A 20,557-nucleotide genomic window follows, 5' to 3' on the forward strand; every position below is an offset into this window, starting at 1 on the left:
GGTTGCAATCTGTCCTGAGGATGAACAGGAAGAGGGGGAACCAATGAGAGACTAGCTCTAGGTGTTGGGACAGGCACACGTCACTCTATTTTCCCATCAGGAAGAAAAATTAACCACAGGCTCAGCCTGCCGCCCGGAGCCAGAATAGGGCCTGAAGCAATCCTGCGCTTTTGCGGCCAGCTCCCAAGAAAGCGAGTTGAGAAATGGAGCTCAGGGGCACTGCAATTCACAGACCTGCACAGTTAGAAATGATAACTCTCGTCCACAAATATATTGAGGGAAGGCAACGAAGAGGATTTGAAAGCAAGGCAGAATTGCAGGAAACAGATTTCAGGAGGTAGATTCGAATTGCATTTAAAGCACAGGAAAAGCGGCAAAACCTCGACAATGATGCCCTTGGCCAAAAAGGGCGTATGCGTTTTTTCCTGAATATATTCAGGAAAAAACGCATACGCCCTTTTTGGCCAACCAAGCAACCTGGAAAGGCAAATCAGCGCTACAAAGAAGTCTCACTTCCCATCGGTCAAAAGGGCCATGCTGAAAAAAGTGTCAAAACCAGAAATGCAGGACAGGCCATGGAGAAATGGGAGCCTTGCTACGCTGATGGGCGGGCTGTAAATTGCCAACAGCCACTCTGGAGAAGTGTACGGTGTGTCCTGAAACATCTAAAAAACTCAGCTTAGAGAGCATAGGGCACTTCCACTCATGGGCGTATAAATTGGGAAAACTAAAAATCAGCAAGACACAGGCACCCCAAAGTTTAGGGCTGCTCTGTTGACAAGAACCTCCACTTCGTTACACCTGAAACATCCCAGGAAAGAGAAGAATGGATAAAGAAGTTGTGGTCCTTATGTACAATGGAATATCACTCAGCCATGAAATCAACGTCCTAAGGCTAGGAGCAGCATGATGAGTGGATTTAGGTACGACGATTCTAAGTGAAATAAGTCACACAGAAAAAGACACCTATCATAAGATATCACTTATAGAGGGAATGTAAAAACCGCTACCCTTGAACTGAATTACAAAACAGAACAGAGTCACACGTTTAGAAAACACACTATGGCTGCTTAACGGGAAAGGTGAGGTGGGGTGATGCATAAAACAAGGGTTTCAAATTAGCTCAGATACCGTTCCATAAACCCAATATGTAATACACAAGACCTACTCCTTGCTCAGTGAACTGGACTCAACACCCCCTATTCACCGCCCAAGAATATATCTGACTAGTAAGAATCTTAAAACCTATGTATTGCTATCTCTCTGTAAGTGAGTCAAGTGGGTGTAAAGCGGCATAAACACAGCAGTGCAAAGCAGCTAAACCCCATTATAAAAATCAATTACTTTTAAAAACCCGTGAAACAAAGACAGTGAAAGAGAAATTCTTACAAAATTCGTTCAGGGGCTGCGATGCCACCTGGATTGACCATATCTAGACCCACAGCTGACTGAGCCATAAGGGTGGACACTCTTGGGGCTGAGAGGTTTGGTGAGGTTGGGTGAGCTAACGCAGACCCTGTAAAATAATACAGCGTGGTACCCATCCCATGGGTCCCAAATCTCCAGGTTCAAGGGCATCTTCCTACATCGAAAACATGCATGAGAAACCCAGAAGATGGTACACCGTGTGATCGGGAAAGGTTTCTAAAACGCACCTCATTTCTCATCTCCTTGTGCTCCGGTTCGCCATTCCAGCCACTTTACTAGCAATCTCCCTCCTTGGAGAATCAGCACCTTTAACCTCCTGTTCCTTACAGGTTGCAATCTGTCCTGAGGATGAACAGGAAGAGGGGGAACCAATGAGAGACTAGCTCTAGGTGTTGGGACAGGCACACGTCACTCTATTTTCCCATCAGGAAGAAAAATTAACCACAGGCTCAGCCTGCCGCCCGGAGCCAGAATAGGGCCTGAAGCAATCCTGCGCTTTTGCGGCCAGCTCCCAAGAAAGCGAGTTGAGAAATGGAGCTCAGGGGCACTGCAATTCACAGACCTGCACAGTTAGAAATGATAACTCTCGTCCACAAATATATTGAGGGAAGGCAACGAAGAGGATTTGAAAGCAAGGCAGAATTGCAGGAAACAGATTTCAGGAGGTAGATTCGAATTGCATTTAAAGCACAGGAAAAGCGGCAAAACCTCGACAATGATGCCCTTGGCCAAAAAGGGCGTATGCGTTTTTTCCTGAATATATTCAGGAAAAAACGCATACGCCCTTTTTGGCCAACCAAGCAACCTGGAAAGGCAAATCAGCGCTACAAAGAAGTCTCACTTCCCATCGGTCAAAAGGGCCATGCTGAAAAAAGTGTCAAAACCAGAAATGCAGGACAGGCCATGGAGAAATGGGAGCCTTGCTACGCTGATGGGCGGGCTGTAAATGGCCAACAGCCACTCTGGAGAAGTGTACGGTGTGTCCTGAAACATCTAAAAAACTCAGCTTACAGAGCATAGGGCACTTCCACTCATGGGCGTATAAATTGGGAAAACTAAAAATCAGCAAGACACAGGCACCCCAAAGTTTAGGGCTGCTCTGTTGACAAGAACCTCCACTTCGTTACACCTGAAACATCCCAGGAAAGAGAAGAATGGATAAAGAAGTTGTGGTCCTTATGTACAATGGAATATCACTCAGCCATGAAATCAACGTCCTAAGGCTAGGAGCAGCATGATGAGTGGATTTAGGTACAACGATTCTAAGTGAAATAAGTCACACAGAAAAAGACACTTATCATAAGATATCACTTATAGAGGGAATGTAAAAACCGCTACCCTTGAACTGAATTACAAAACAGAACAGAGTCGCACGTTTAGAAAACACACTATGGCTGCTTAACGGGAAAGGTGAGGTGGGGTGATGCATAAAACAAGGGTTTCAAATTAGCTCAGATACCGTTCCATAAACCCAATATGTAATACACAAGACCTACTCCTTGCTCAGTGAACTGGACTCAACACCCCCTATTCACCGCCCAAGAATATATCTGACTAGTAAGAATCTTAAAACCTATGTATTGCTATCTCTCTGTAAGTGAGTCAAGTGGGTGTAAAGCGGCATAAACACAGCAGTGCAAAGCAGCTAAACCCCATTATAAAAATCAATTACTTTTAGAAACCCGTGAAACAAAGACAGTGAAAGAGAAATTCTTACAAAATTCGTTCAGGGGCTGCGATGCCACCTGGATTGACCATATCTAGACCCACAGCTGACTGAGCCATAAGGGTGGACACTCTTGGGGCTGAGAGTTTTGGTGAGGTTGGGTGAGCTAACACAGACCCTTTAAAGTAGTACGGCGTGGTACCCATGCCATGGGTCCCAAATCTCCAGGTTCAAGGGCATCTTCCTACATCGAAAACATGCATGAGAAACCCAGAAGATGGTACACCGTGTGATCGGGAAAGGTTTCTAAAACGCACCTCATTTCTCATCTCCTTGTGCTCCGGTTCGCCATTCCAGCCGCTTTACTAGCAATCTCCCTCCTTGGAGAATCAGCACCTTTAACCTCCTGTTCCGTACAGGTTGCAATTTGTCCTGAGGATGAACGGGAAGAGGGGGAACCAATGAGAGACTAGCTCTAGGTGTTGGGACAGGCACACGTCACTCTATTTTCCCATCAGGAAGAAAAATTAACCACAGGCTCAGCCTGCCACCCGGAGCCAGAATAGGGCCTGAAGCAATCCTGCGCTTTTGCGGCCAGCTCCCAAGAAAGCGAGTTGAGAAATGGAGCTCAGGGGCACTGCAATTCACAGACCTGCACAGTTAGAAATGATAACTCTCGTCCACAAATATATTGAGGGAAGGCAACGAAGAGAATTTGAAAGCAAGGCAGAATTGCAGGAAACCGATTTCAGGAGGTAGATTCGAATCGCCTTTAAAGCACAGGAAAAGCGGCAAAACCTCGACTATGATGCCCTTGGCCAAAAAGGGCGTATGCGTTTTTTCCTGAATATATTCAGGAAAAAACGCATACGCCCTTTTTGGCCAACCAAGCAACCTGGAAAGGCAAATCAGCGCTACAAAGAAGTCTCGCTTCCCATCGGTCAAAAGGGCCATGCTGAAAAAAGTGTCAAAACCAGAAATGCAGGACAGGCCATGGAGAAATGGGAGCCTTGCTACGCTGATGGGCGGGCTGTAAATTGCCAACAGCCACTCTGGAGAAGTGTACGGTGTGTCCTGAAACATCTAAAAAACTCAGCTTACAGAGCATAGGGCACTTCCACTCATGGGCGTATAAATTGGGAAAACTAAAAATCAGCAAGACACAGGCACCCCAAAGTTTAGGGCTGCTCTGTTGACAAGAACCTCCACTTCGTTACACCTGAAACATCCCAGGAAAGAGAAGAATGGATAAAGAAGTTGTGGTCCTTATGTACAATGGAATATCACTCAGCCAAGAAATCAACGTCCTAAGGCTACGAGCAGCATGATGAGTGGATTTAGGTACGACGATTCTAAGTGAAATAAGTCACACAGAAAAAGACACTTATCATAAGATATCACTTATAGAGGGAATGTAAAAACCGCTACCCTTGAACTGAATTACAAAACAGAACAGAGTCGCACGTTTAGAAAACACACTATGGCTGCTTAACGGGAAAGGTGAGGTGGGGTGATGCATAAAACAAGGGTTTCAAATTAGCTCAGATACCGTTCCATAAACCCAATATGTAATAGACAAGACCTACTCCTTGCTCAGTGAACTGGACTCAACACCCCCTATTCACCGCCCAAGAATATATCTGACTAGTAAGAATCTTAAAACCTATGTATTGCTATCTCTCTGTAAGTGAGTCAAGTGGGTGTAAAGCGGCATAAACACAGCAGTGCAAAGCAGCTAAACCCCATTATAAAAATCAATTACTTTTAAAAACCCGTGAAACAAAGACAGTGAAAGAGAAATTCTTACAAAATTCGTTCAGGGGCTGCGATGCCACCTGGATTGACCATATCTAGACCCACAGCTGACTGAGCCATAAGAATGGACACTCTTGGGGCTGAGAGTTTTGGTGAGGTTGGGTGAGCTAACACAGACCCTTTAAAGTAGTACGGCGTGGTACCCATGCCATGGGTCCCAAATCTCCAGGTTCAAGGGCATCTTCCTACATCGAAAACATGCATGAGAAACCCAAAAGATGGTACACCGTGTGATCGGGAAAGGTTTCTAAAACGCACCTCATTTCTCATCTCCTTGTGCTCCGGTTCGCCATTCCAGCCGCTTTACTAGCAATCTCCCTCCTTGGAGAATCAGCACCTTTAACCTCCTGATCCGTACAGGCTGCAATTTGTCCTGAGGATGAACGGGAAGAGGGGGAACCAATGAGAGACTAGCTCTAGGTGTTGGGACAGGCACACGTCACTCTATTTTCCCATCAGGAAGAAAAATTAACCACAGGCTCAGCCTGCCGCCCGGAGCCAGAATAGGGCCTGAAGCAATCCTGCGCTTTTGCGGCCAGCTCCCAAGAAAGCGAGTTGAGAAATGGAGCTCAGGGGCACTGCAATTCACAGACCTGCAGAGTTAGAAATGATAACTCTCATCCACAAATATATTGAGGGAAGGCAACGAAGAGAATTTGAAAGCAAGGCAGAATTGCAGGAAACCGATTTCAGGAGGTAGATTCGAATCGCCTTTAAAGCACAGGAAAAGCGGCAAAACCTCGACTATGATGCCCTTGGCCAAAAAGGGCGTATGCGTTTTTTCCTGAATATATTCAGGAAAAAACGCATACGCCCTTTTTGGCCAACCAAGCAACCTGGAAAGGCAAATCAGCGCTACAAAGAAGTCTCGCTTCCCATCGGTCAAAAGGGCCATGCTGAATAAAGTGTCAAAACCAGAAATGCAGGACAGGCCATGGAGAAATGGGAGCCTTGCTACGCTGATGGGCGGGCTGTAAATTGCCAACAGCCACTCTGGAGAAGTGTACGGTGTGTCCTGAAACATCTAAAAAACTCAGCTTACAGAGCATAGGGCACTTCCACTCATGGGCGTATAAATTGTGAAAACTAAAAATCAGCAAGACACAGGCACCCCAAAGTTTAGGGCTGCTCTGTTGACAAGAACCTCCACTTCGTTACACCTTAAACATCCCAGGAAAGAGAAGAATGGATAAAGAAGTTGTGGTCCTTATGTACAATGGAATATCACTCAGCCATGAAATCAACGTCATAAGGCTAGGAGCAGCATGATGAGTGGATTTAGGTACGACGATTCTAAGTGAAATAAGTCACACAGAAAAAGACACTTATCATAAGATATCACTTATAGAGGGAATGTAAAAACCGCTACCCTTGAACTGAATTACAAAACAGAACAGAGTCGCACGTTTAGAAAACACACTATGGCTGCTTAACGGGAAAGGTGAGGTGGGGTGATGCATAAAACAAGGGTTTCAAATTAGCTCAGATACCGTTCCATAAACCCAATATGTAATAGACAAGACCTACTCCTTGCTCAGTGAACTGGACTCAACACCCCCTATTCACCGCCCAAGAATATATCTGACTAGTAAGAATCTTAAAACCTATGTATTGCTATCTCTCTGTAAGTGAGTCAAGTGGGTGTAAAGCGGCATAAACACAGCAGTGCAAAGCAGCTAAACCCCATTATAAAAATCAATTACTTTTAAAAACCCGTGAAACAAAGACAGTGAAAGAGAAATTCTTACAAAATTCGTTCAGGGGCTGCGATGCCACCTGGATTGACCATATCTAGACCCACAGCTGACTGAGCCATAAGGGTGGACACTCTTGGGGCTGAGAGTTTTGGTGCGGTTGGGTGAGATAACACAGACCCTTTAAAGTAGTACGGCGTGGTACCCATGCCATGGGTCCCAAATCTCCAGGTTCAAGGGCATCTTCCTACATCGAAAACATGCATGAGAAACCCAGAAGATGGTACACCGTGTGATCGGGAAAGGTTTCTAAAACGCACCTCATTTCTCATCTCCTTGTGCTCCGGTTCGCCATTCCAGCCGCTTTACTAGCAATCTCCCTCCTTGGAGAATCAGCACCTTTAACCTCCTGTTCCGTACAGGTTGCAATTTGTCCTGAGGATGAACGGGAAGAGGGGGAACCAATGAGAGACTAGCTCTAGGTGTTGGGACAGGCACACGTCACTCTATTTTCCCATCAGGAAGAAAAATTAACCACAGGCTCAGCCTGCCGCCCGGAGCCAGAATAGGGCCTGAAGCAATCCTGCGCTTTTGCGGCCAGCTCCCAAGAAAGCGAGTTGAGAAATGGAGCTCAGGGGCACTGCAATTCACAGACCTGCACAGTTAGAAATGATAACTCTCGTCCACAAATATATTGAGGGAAGGCAACGAAGAGGATTTGAAAGCAAGGCAGAATTGCAGGAAACCGATTTCAGGAGGTAGATTCGAATCGCCTTTAAAGCACAGGAAAAGCGGCAAAACCTCGACTATGATGCCCTTGGCCAAAAAGGGCGTATGCGTTTTTTCCTGAATATATTCAGGAAAAAACGCATACGCCCTTTTTGGCCAACCAAGCAACCTGGAAAGGCAAATCAGCGCTACAAAGAAGTCTCGCTTCCCATCGGTCAAAAGGGCCATGCTGAATAAAGTGTCAAAACCAGAAATGCAGGACAGGCCATGGAGAAATGGGAGCCTTGCTACGCTGATGGGCGGGCTGTAAATTGCCAACAGCCACTCTGGAGAAGTGTACGGTGTGTCCTGAAACATCTAAAAAACTCAGCTTAGAGAGCATAGGGCACTTCCACTCATGGGCGTATAAATTGGGAAAACTAAAAATCAGCAAGACACAGGCACCCCAAAGTTTAGGGCTGCTCTGTTGACAAGAACCTCCACTTCGTTACACCTGAAACATCCCAGGAAAGAGAAGAATGGATAAAGAAGTTGTGGTCCTTATGTACAATGGAATATCACTCAGCCATGAAATCAACGTCCTAAGGCTAGGAGCAGCATGATGAGTGGATTTAGGTACAACGATTCTAAGTGAAATAAGTCACACAGAAAAAGACACCTATCATAAGATATCACTTATAGAGGGAATGTAAAAACCGCTACCCTTGAACTGAATTACAAAACAGAACAGAGTCACACGTTTAGAAAACACACTATGGCTGCTTAACGGGAAAGGTGAGGTGGGGTGATGCATAAAACAAGGGTTTCAAATTAGCTCAGATACCGTTCCATAAACCCAATATGTAATACACAAGACCTACTCCTTGCTCAGTGAACTGGACTCAACACCCCCTATTCACCGCCCAAGAATATATCTGACTAGTAAGAATCTTAAAACCTATGTATTGCTATCTCTCTGTAAGTGAGTCAAGTGGGTGTAAAGCGGCATAAACACAGCAGTGCAAAGCAGCTAAACCCCATTATAAAAATCAATTACTTTTAAAAACCCGTGAAACAAAGACAGTGAAAGAGAAATTCTTACAAAATTCGTTCAGGGGCTGCGATGCCACCTGGATTGACCATATCTAGACCCACAGCTGACTGAGCCATAAGGGTGGACACTCTTGGGGCTGAGAGTTTTGGTGAGGTTGGGTGAGCTAACACAGACCCTTTAAAGTAGTACGGCGTGGTACCCATGCCATGGGTCCCAAATCTCCAGGTTCAAGGGCATCTTCCTACATCGAAAACATGCATGAGAAACCCAGAAGATGGTACACCGTGTGATCGGGAAAGGTTTCTAAAACGCACCTCATTTCTCATCTCCTTGTGCTCCGGTTCGCCATTCCAGCCGCTTTACTAGCAATCTCCCTCCTTGGAGAATCAGCACCTTTAACCTCCTGTTCCGTACAGGCTGCAATTTGTCCTGAGGATGAACGGGAAGAGGGGGAACCAATGAGAGACTAGCTCTAGGTGTTGGGACAGGCACACGTCACTCTATTTTCCCATCAGGAAGAAAAATTAACCACAGGCTCAGCCTGCCGCCCGGAGCCAGAATAGGGCCTGAAGCAATCCTGCGCTTTTGCGGCCAGCTCCCAAGAAAGCGAGTTGAGAAATGGAGCTCAGGGGCACTGCAATTCACAGACCTGCACAGTTAGAAATGATAACTCTCGTCCACAAATATATTGAGGGAAGGCAACGAAGAGAATTTGAAAGCAAGGCAGAATTGCAGGAAACCGATTTCAGGAGGTAGATTCGAATCGCCTTTAAAGCACAGGAAAAGCGGCAAAACCTCGACTATGATGCCCTTGGCCAAAAAGGGCGTATGCGTTTTTTCCTGAATATATTCAGGAAAAAACGCATACGCCCTTTTTGGCCAACCAAGCAACCTGCAAAGGCAAATCAGCGCTACAAAGAAGTCTCGCTTCCCATCGGTCAAAAGGGCCATGCTGAATAAAGTGTCAAAACCAGAAATGCAGGACAGGCCATGGAGAAATGGGAGCCTTGCTACGCTGATGGGCGGGCTGTAAATGGCCAACAGCCACTCTGGAGAAGTGTACGGTGTGTCCTGAAACATCTAAAAAACTCAGCTTACAGAGCATAGGGCACTTCCACTCATGGGCGTATAAATTGGGAAAACTAAAAATCAGCAAGACACAGGCACCCCAAAGTTTAGGGCTGCTCTGTTCACAAGAACCTCCACTTCGTTACACCTGAAATATCCCAGGAAAGAGAAGAATGGATAAAGAAGTTGTGGTCCTTATGTACAATGGAATATCACTCAGCCATGAAATCAACGTCCTAAGGCTAGGAGCAGCATGATGAGTGGATTTAGGTACGACGATTCTAAGTGAAATAAGTCACACAGAAAAAGACACTTATCATAAGATATCACTTATAGAGGGAATGTAAAAACCGCTACCCTTGAACTGAATTACAAAACAGAACAGAGTCGCACGTTTAGAAAACACACTATGGCTGCTTAACGGGAAAGGTGAGGTGGGGTGATGCATAAAACAAGGGTTTCAAATTAGCTCAGATACCGTTCCATAAACCCAATATGTAATACACAAGACCTACTCCTTGCTCAGTGAACTGGACTCAACACCCCCTATTCACCGCCCAAGAATATATCTGACTAGTAAGAATCTTAAAACCTATGTATTGCTATCTCTCTGTAAGTGAGTCAAGTGGGTGTAAAGCGGCATAAACACAGCAGTGCAAAGCAGCTAAATCCCATTATAAAAATCAATTACTTTTAAAAACCCGTGAAACAAAGACAGTGAAAGAGAAATTCTTACAAAATTCGTTCAGGGGCTGCGATGCCACCTGGATTGACCATATCTAGACCCACAGCTGACTGAGCCATAAGGGTGGACACTCTTGGGGCTGAGAGTTTTGGTGAGGTTGGGTGAGCTAACACAGACCCTTTAAAGTAGTACGGCGTGGTACCCATGCCATGGGTCCCAAATCTCCAGGTTCAAGGGCATCTTCCTACATCGAAAACATGCATGAGAAACCCAGAAGATGGTACACCGTGTGATCGGGAAAGGTTTCTAAAACGCACCTCATTTCTCATCTCCTTGTGCTCCGGTTCGCCATTCCAGCCGCTTTACTAGCAATCTCCCTCCTTGGAGAATCAGCACCTTTAACCTCCTGTTCCGTACAGGCTGCAATTTGTCCTGAGGATGAACGGGAAGAGGGGGAACCAATGAGAGACTAGCTCTAGGTGTTGGGACAGGCACACGTCACTCTATTTTCCCATCAGGAAGAAATTTAACCACAGGCTCAGCCTGCCGCCCGGAGCCAGAATAGGGCCTGAAGCAATCCTGCGCTTTTGCGGCCAGCTCCCAAGAAAGCGAGTTGAGAAATGGAGCTCAGGGGCACTGCAATTCACAGACCTGCACAGTTAGAAATGATAACTCTCGTCCACAAATATATTGAGGGAAGGCAACGAAGAGAATTTGAAAGCAAGGCAGAATTGCAGGAAACCGATTTCAGGAGGTAGATTCGAATCGCCTTTAAAGCACAGGAAAAGCGGCAAAACCTCGACTATGATGCCCTTGGCCAAAAAGGGCGTATGCGTTTTTTCCTGAATATATTCAGGAAAAAACGCATACGCCCTTTTTGGCCAACCAAGCAACCTGGAAAGGCAAATCAGCACTACAAAGAAGTCTCGCTTCCCATCGGTCAAAAGGGCCATGCTGAATAAAGTGTCAAAACCAGAAATGCAGGACAGGCCATGGAGAAATGGGAGCCTTGCTACGCTGATGGGCGGGCTGTAAATTGCCAACAGCCACTCTGGAGAAGTGTACGGTGTGTCCTGAAACATCTAAAAAACTCAGCTTAGAGAGCATAGGGCACTTCCACTCATGGGCGTATAAATTGGGAAAACTAAAAATCAGCAAGACACAGGCACCCCAAAGTTTAGGGCTGCTCTGTTGACAAGAACCTCCACTTCGTTACACCTGAAACATCCCAGGAAAGAGAAGAATGGATAAAGAAGTTGTGGTCCTTATGTACAATGGAATATCACTCAGCCATGAAATCAACGTCCTAAGGCTAGGAGCAGCATGATGAGCGGATTTAGGTACGACGATTCTAAGTGAAATAAGTCACACAGAAAAAGACACCTATCATAAGATATCACTTATAGAGGGAATGTAAAAACCGCTACCCTTGAACTGAATTACAAAACAGAACAGAGTCACACGTTTAGAAAACACACTATGGCTGCTTAACGGGAAAGGTGAGGTGGGGTGATGCATAAAACAAGGGTTTCAAATTAGCTCAGATACCGTTCCATAAACCCAATATGTAATACACAAGACCTACTCCTTGCTCAGTGAACTGGACTCAACACCCCCTATTCACCGCCCAAGAATATATCTGACTAGTAAGAATCTTAAAACCTATGTATTGCTATCTCTCTGTAAGTGAGTCAAGTGGGTGTAAAGCGGCATAAACACAGCAGTGCAAAGCAGCTAAACCCCATTATAAAAATCAATTACTTTTAAAAACCCGTGAAACAAAGACAGTGAAAGAGAAATTCTTACAAAATTCGTTCAGGGGCTGCGATGCCACCTGGATTGACCATATCTAGACCCACAGCTGACTGAGCCATAAGGGTGGACACTCTTGGGGCTGAGAGGTTTGGTGAGGTTGGGTGAGCTAACGCAGACCCTGTAAAATAATACAGCGTGGTACCCATCCCATGGGTCCCAAATCTCCAGGTTCAAGGGCATCTTCCTACATCGAAAACATGCATGAGAAACCCAGAAGATGGTACACCGTGTGATCGGGAAAGGTTTCTAAAACGCACCTCATTTCTCATCTCCTTGTGCTCCGGTTCGCCATTCCAGCCACTTTACTAGCAATCTCCCTCCTTGGAGAATCAGCACCTTTAACCTCCTGTTCCTTACAGGTTGCAATCTGTCCTGAGGATGAACAGGAAGAGGGGGAACCAATGAGAGACTAGCTCTAGGTGTTGGGACAGGCACACGTCACTCTATTTTCCCATCAGGAAGAAAAATTAACCACAGGCTCAGCCTGCCGCCCGGAGCCAGAATAGGGCCTGAAGCAATCCTGCGCTTTTGCGGCCAGCTCCCAAGAAAGCGAGTTGAGAAATGGAGCTCAGGGGCACTGCAATTCACAGACCTGCACAGTTAGAAATGATAACTCTCGTCCACAAATATATTGAGGGAAGGCAACGAAGAGGATTTGAAAGCAAGGCAGAATTGCAGGAAACAGATTTCAGGAGGTAGATTCGAATTGGATTTAAAGCACAGGAAAAGCGGCAAAACCTCGACAATGATGCCCTTGGCCAAAAAGGGCGTATGCGTTTTTTCCTGAATATATTCAGGAAAAAACGCATACGCCCTTTTTGGCCAACCAAGCAACCTGGAAAGGCAAATCAGCGCTACAAAGAAGTCTCACTTCCCATCGGTCAAAAGGGCCATGCTGAAAAAAGTGTCAAAACCAGAAATGCAGGACAGGCCATGGAGAAATGGGAGCCTTGCTACGCTGATGGGCGGGCTGTAAATTGCCAACAGCCACTCTGGAGAAGTGTACGGTGTGTCCTGAAACATCTAAAAAACTCAGCTTAGAGAGCATAGGGCACTTCCACTCATGGGCGTATAAATTGGGAAAACTAAAAATCAGCAAGACACAGGCACCCCAAAGTTTAGGGCTGCTCTGTTGACAAGAACCTCCACTTCGTTACACCTGAAACATCCCAGGAAAGAGAAGAATGGATAAAGAAGTTGTGGTCCTTATGTACAATGGAATATCACTCAGCCATGAAATCAACGTCCTAAGGCTAGGAGCAGCATGATGAGTGGATTTAGGTACGACGATTCTAAGTGAAATAAGTCACACAGAAAAAGACACCTATCATAAGATATCACTTATAGAGGGAATGTAAAAACCGCTACCCTTGAACTGAATTACAAAACAGAACAGAGTCACACGTTTAGAAAACACACTATGGCTGCTTAACGGGAAAGGTGAGGTGGGTTGATGCATAAAACAAGGGTTTCAAATTAGCTCAGATACCGTTCCATAAACCCAATATGTAATACACAAGACCTACTCCTTGCTCAGTGAACTGGACTCAACACCCCCTATTCACCGCCCAAGAATATATCTGACTAGTAAGAATCTTAAAACCTATGTATTGCTATCTCTCTGTAAGTGAGTCAAGTGGGTGTAAAGCGGCATAAACACAGCAGTGCAAAGCAGCTAAACCCCATTATAAAAATCAATTACTTTTAAAAACCCGTGAAACAAAGACAGTGAAAGAGAAATTCTTACAAAATTCGTTCAGGGGCTGCGATGCCACCTGGATTGACCATATCTAGACCCACAGCTGACTGAGCCATAAGGGTGGACACTCTTGGGGCTGAGAGGTTTGGTGAGGTTGGGTGAGCTAACGCAGACCCTGTAAAATAATACAGCGTGGTACCCATCCCATGGGTCCCAAATCTCCAGGTTCAAGGGCATCTTCCTACATCGAAAACATGCATGAGAAACCCAGAAGATGGTACACCGTGTGATCGGGAAAGGTTTCTAAAACGCACCTCATTTCTCATCTCCTTGTGCTCCGGTTCGCCATTCCAGCCACTTTACTAGCAATCTCCCTCCTTGGAGAATCAGCACCTTTAACCTCCTGTTCCTTACAGGTTTCAATCTGTCCTGAGGATGAACAGGAAGAGGGGGAACCAATGAGAGACTAGCTCTAGGTGTTGGGACAGGCACACGTCACTCTATTTTCCCATCAGGAAGAAAAATTAACCACAGGCTCAGCCTGCCGCCCGGAGCCAGAATAGGGCCTGAAGCAATCCTGCGCTTTTGCGGCCAGCTCCCAAGAAAGCGAGTTGAGAAATGGAGCTCAGGGGCACTGCAATTCACAGACCTGCACAGTTAGAAATGATAACTCTCGTCCACAAATATATTGAGGGAAGGCAACGAAGAGGATTTGAAAGCAAGGCAGAATTGCAGGAAACAGATTTCAGGAGGTAGATTCGAATTGCATTTAAAGCACAGGAAAAGCGGCAAAACCTCGACAATGATGCCCTTGGCCAAAAAGGGCGTATGCGTTTTTTCCTGAATATATTCAGGAAAAAAAGCATACGCCCTTTTTGGCCAACCAAGCAACCTGGAAAGGCAAATCAGCGCTACAAAGAAGTCTCACTTCCCATCGGTCAAAAGGGCCATGCTGAAAAAAGTGTCAAAACCAGAAAAGCAGGACAGGCCATGGAGAAATGGGAGCCTTGCTACGCTGATGGGCGGGCTGTAAATTGCCAACAGCCACTCTGGAGAAGTGTACGGTGTGTCCTGAAACATCTAAAAAACTCAGCTTACAGAGCATAGGGCACTTCCACTCATGGGCGTATAAATTGGGAAAACTAAAAATCAGCAAGACACAGGCACCCCAAAGTTTAGGGCTGCTCTGTTGACAAGAACCTCCACTTCGTTACACCTGAAACATCCCAGGAAAGAGAAGAATGGATAAAGAAGTTGTGGTCCTTATGTACAATGGAATATCACTCAGCCATGAAATCAACGTCCTAAGGCTAGGAGCAGCATGATGAGTGGATTTAGGTACAACGATTCTAAGTGAAATAAGTCACACAGAAAAAGACACTTATCATAAGATATCACTTATAGAGGGAATGTAAAAACCGCTACCCTTGAACTGAATTACAAAACAGAACAGAGTCGCACGTTTAGAAAACACACTATGGCTGCTTAACGGGAAAGGTGAGGTGGGTTGATGCATAAAACAAGGGTTTCAAATTAGCTCAGATACCGTTCCATAAACCCAATATGTAATAGACAAGACCTACTCCTTGCTCAGTGAACTGGACTCAACACCCCCTATTCCCCGCCCAAGAACATATTTGACTAGTAAGAATCTTAAAACCTATGTATTGCTATCTCTCTGTAAGTGAGTCAAGTGGGTGTAAAGCGGCATAAACACAGCAGTGCAAAGCAGCTAAACCCCATTATAAAAATCAATTTCTTTTAAAAACCCGTGAAACAAAGACAGTGAAAGAGAGAGAAATTCTTACAAAATTCGTTCAGGGGCTGCGATGCCACCTGGATTGACCATATCTACATCCACAGTTGACTGAGCCATAAGGGTGGACACTCTTGGGGCTGAGAGGTTTGGTGTGGTTGGGTGAGCTAACACAGACCCTGTAAATTAATACAGCGTGGTACCCATCCCATGGGTCCCAAATCTCCAGGTTCAAGGGCATCTTCCTACATCGAAAACATGCATGAGAAACCCAGAAGATGGTACACCGTGTGATCGGGAAAGGTTTCTAAAACGCACCTCATTTCTCATCTCCTTGTGCTCCGGTTCGCCATTCCAGCCGCTTTACTAGCAATCTCCCTGCTTGGAGAATCAGCACCTTTAACCTCCTGTTCCGTACAGGTTGCAATTTGTCCTGAGGATGAATGGGAAGAGGGGGAACCAAGGAGAGACTAGCTCTAGGTGTTGGGACAGGCACACGTCACTCTATTTTCCCATCAGGAAGAAAAATTAACCACAGGCTCAGCCTGCCGCCCGGAGCCAGAATAGGGCCTGAAGCAATCCTGCGCTTTTGCGGCCAGCTCCCAAGAAAGCGAGTTGAGAAATGGAGCTCAGGGGCACTGCAATTCACAGACCTGCACAGTTAGAAATGATAACTCTCGTCCACAAATATATTGAGGGAAGGCAACGAAGAGAATTTGAAAGCAAGGCAGAACTGCAGGAAACCGATTTCAGGAGGTAGATTCGAATCGCCTTTAAAGCACAGGAAAAGCGGCAAAACCTCGACTATGATGCCCTTGGCCAAAAAGGGCGTATGCGTTTTTTCCTGAATATATTCAGGAAAAAACGCATACGCCCTTTTTGGCCAACCAAGCAACCTGGAAAGGCAAATCAGCGCTACAAAGAAGTCTCGCTTCCCATCGGTCAAAAGGGCCATGCTGAATAAAGTGTCAAAACCAGAAATGCAGGACAGGCCATGGAGAAATGGGAGCCTTGCTACGCTGATGGGCGGGCTGTAAATTGCCAACAGCCACTCTGGAGAAGTGTACGGTGTGTCCTGAAACATCTAAAAAACTCAGCTTACAGAGCATAGGGCACTTCCACTCATGGGCGTATAAATTGGGAAAACTAAAAATCAGCAAGACACAGGCACCCCAAAGTTTAGGGCTGCTCTGTTGACAAGAACCTCCACTTCGTTACACCTGAAACATCCCAGGAAAGAGAAGAATGGATAAAGAAGTTGTGGTCCTTATGTACAATGGAATATCACTCAGCCATGAAATCAACGTCCTAAGGCTAGGAGCAGCATGATGAGTGGATTTAGGTACGACGATTCTAAGTGAAATAAGTCACACAGAAAAAGACACTTATCATAAGATATCACTTATAGAGGGAATGTAAAAACCGCTACCCTTGAACTGAATTACAAAACAGAACAGAGTCACACGTTTAGAAAACACACTATGGCTGCTTAACGGGAAAGGTGAGGTGGGGTGATGCATAAAACAAGGGTTTCAAATTAGCTCAGATACCGTTCCATAAACCCAATATGTAATACACAAGACCTACTCCTTGCTCAGTGAACTGGACTCAACACCCCCTATTCACCGCCCAAGAATATATCTGACTAGTAAGAATCTTAAAACCTATGTATTGCTATCTCTCTGTAAGTGAGTCAAGTGGGTGTAAAGCGGCATAAACACAGCAGTGCAAAGCAGCTAAACCCCATTATAAAAATCAATTACTTTTAAAAACCCGTGAAACAAAGACAGTGAAAGAGAAATTCTTACAAAATTCGTTCAGGGGCTGCGATGCCACCTGGATTGACCATATCTAGACCCACAGCTGACTGAGCCATAAGGGTGGACACTCTTGGGGCTGAGAGGTTTGGTGAGGTTGGGTGAGCTAACGCAGACCCTGTAAAATAATACAGCGTGGTACCCATCCCATGGGTCCCAAATCTCCAGGTTCAAGGGCATCTTCCTACATCGAAAACATGCATGAGAAACCCAAAAGATGGTACACCGTGTGATAGGGAAAGGTTTCTAAAACGCACCTCATTTCTCATCTCCTTGTGCTCCGGTTCGCCATTCCAGCCACTTTACTAGCAATCTCCCTCCTTGGAGAATCAGCACCTTTAACCTCCTGTTCCTTACAGGTTGCAATCTGTCCTGAGGATGAACGGGAAGAGGGGTAACCAATGAGAGACTAGCTCTAGGTGTTGGGACAGGCACACGTCACTCTATTTTCCCATCAGGAAGAAGAATTAACCACAGGCTCAGCCTGCCGCCCGGAGCCAGAATAGGGCCTGAAGCAATCCTGCGCTTTTGCGGCCAGCTCCCAAGAAAGCGAGTTGAGAAATGGAGCTCAGGGGCACTGCAATTCACAGACCTGCACAGTTAGAAATGATAACTCTCGTCCACAAATATATTGAGGGAAGGCAACGAAGAGGATTTGAAAGCAAGGCAGAATTGCAGGAAACAGATTTCAGGAGGTAGATTCGAATCGCCTTTAAAGCACAGGAAAAGCGGCAAAACCTCGACAATGATGCCCTTGGCCAAAAAGGGCGTATGCGTTTTTTCCTGAATATATTCAGGAAAAAACGCATACGCCCTTTTTGGCCAACCAAGCAACCTGGAAAGGCAAATCAGCGCTACAAAGAAGTCTCGCTTCCCATCGGTCAAAAGGGCCATGCTGAATAAAGTGTCAAAACCAGAAATGCAGGACAGGCCATGGAGAAATGGGAGCCTTGCTACGCTGATGGGCGGGCTGTAAATTGCCAACAGCCACTCTGGAGAAGTGTACGGTGTGTCCTGAAACATCTAAAAAACTCAGCTTAGAGAGCATAGGGCACTTCCACTCATGGGCGTATAAATTGGGAAAACTAAAAATCAGCAAGACACAGACACCCCAAAGTTTAGGGCTGCTCTGTTGACAAGAACCTCCACTTCGTTACACCTGAAACATCCCAGGAAAGAGAAGAATGGATAAAGAAGTTGTGGTCCTTATGTACAATGGAATATCACTCAGCCATGAAATCAACGTCATAAGGCTAGGAGCAGCATGATGAGTGGATTTAGGTACGACGATTCTAAGTGAAATAAGTCATACAGAAAAAGACACTTATCATAAGATATCACTTATAGAGGGAATGTAAAAACCGCTACCCTTGAACTGAATTACAAAACAGAACAGAGTCGCACGTTTAGAAAACACACTATGGCTGCTTAACGGGAAAGGTGAGGTGGGGTGATGCATAAAACAAGGGTTTCAAATTAGCTCAGATACCGTTCCATAAACCCAATATGTAATAGACAAGACCTACTCCTTGCTCAGTGAACTGGACTCAACACCCCCTATTCACCGCCCAAGAATATATCTGACTAGTAAGAATCTTAAAACCTATGTATTGCTATCTCTCTGTAAGTGAGTCAAGTGGGTGTAAAGCGGCATAAACACAGCAGTGCAAAGCAGCTAAACCCCATTATAAAAATCAATTACTTTTAAAAACCCGTGAAACAAAGACAGTGAAAGAGAGAGAAATTCTTACAAAATTCGTTCAGGGGCTGTGATGCCACCTGGATTGACCATATCTAGACCCACAGCTGACTGAGCCATAACGGTGGACACTCTTGGGGCTGAGAGGTTTGGTGAGGTTGGGTGAGCTAACGCAGACCCTGTAAAATAATACGGCGTGGTACCCATCCCATGGGTCCCAAATCTCCAGGTTCAAGGGCATCTTCCTACATCGAAAACATGCATGAGAAACCCAGAAGATGGTACACCGTGTGACCGGGAAAGGTTTCTAAAACGCACCTCATTTCTCATCTCCTTGTGCTCCGGTTCGCCATTCCAGCCGCTTTACTAGCAATCTCCCTCCTTGGAGAATCAGCACCTTTAACCTCCTGTTCCTTACAGGTTGCAATCTGTCCTGAGGATGAACGGGAAGAGGGGGAACCAATGAGAGACTAGCTCTAGGTGTTGGGACAGGCACACGTCACTCTATTTTCCCATCAGGAAGAAGAATTAACCACAGGCTCAGCCTGCCGCCCGGAGCCAGAATAGGGCCTGAAGCAATCCTGCGCTTTTGCGGCCAGCTCCCAAGAAAGCGAGTTGAGAAGTGGAGCTCAGGGGCACTGCAATTCACAGACCTGCACAGTTAGAAATGATAACTCTCGTCCACAAATATATTGAGGGAAGGCAACGAAGAGGATTTGAAAGCAAGGCTGAATTGCAGGAAACAGATTTCAGGAGGTAGATTCGAATCGCCTTTAAAGCACAGGAAAAGCGGCAAAACCTCGACTATGATGCCCTTGGCCAAAAAGGGCGTATGCGTTTTTTCCTGAATATATTCAGGAAAAAACGCATACGCCCTTTTTGGCCAACCAAGCAACCTGCAAAGGCAAATCAGCGCTACAAAGAAGTCTCGCTTCCCATCGGTCAAAAGGGCCATGCTGAATAAAGTGTCAAAACCAGAAATGCAGGACAGGCCATGGAGAAATGGGAGCCTTGCTACGCTGATGGGCGGGCTGTAAATGGCCAACAGCCACTCTGGAGAAGTGTACGGTGTGTCCTGAAACATCGAAAAAACTCAGCTTAGAGAGCATAGGGCACTTCCACTCATGGGCGTATAAATTGGGAAAACTAAAAATCAGCAAGACACAGGCACCCCAAAGTTTAGGGCTGCTCTGTTGACAAGAACCTCCACTTCGTTACACCTGAAACATCCCAGGAAAGAGAAGAATGGATAAAGAAGTTGTGGTCCTTATGTACAATGGAATATCACTCAGCCATGAAATCAACGTCCTAAGGCTAGGAGCAGCATGATGAGTGGATTTAGGTACAACGATTCTAAGTGAAATAAGTCACACAGAAAAAGACACTTATCATAAGATATCACTTATAGAGGGAATGTAAAAACCGCTACCCTTGAACTGAATTACAAAACAGAACAGAGTCGCACGTTTAGAAAACACACTATGGCTGCTTAACGGGAAAGGTGAGGTGGGTTGATGCATAAAACAAGGGTTTCAAATTAGCTCAGATACCGTTCCATAAACCCAATATGTAATAGACAAGACCTACTCCTTGCTCAGTGAACTGGACTCAACACCCCCTATTCACCGCCCAAGAACATATTTGACTAGTAAG

This window comes from Balaenoptera borealis (genome assembly GCF_965194805.1).
Source record: "Balaenoptera borealis genome assembly, chromosome: 10".
Classification (NCBI taxonomy): Eukaryota; Metazoa; Chordata; class Mammalia; order Artiodactyla; family Balaenopteridae; genus Balaenoptera; species Balaenoptera borealis.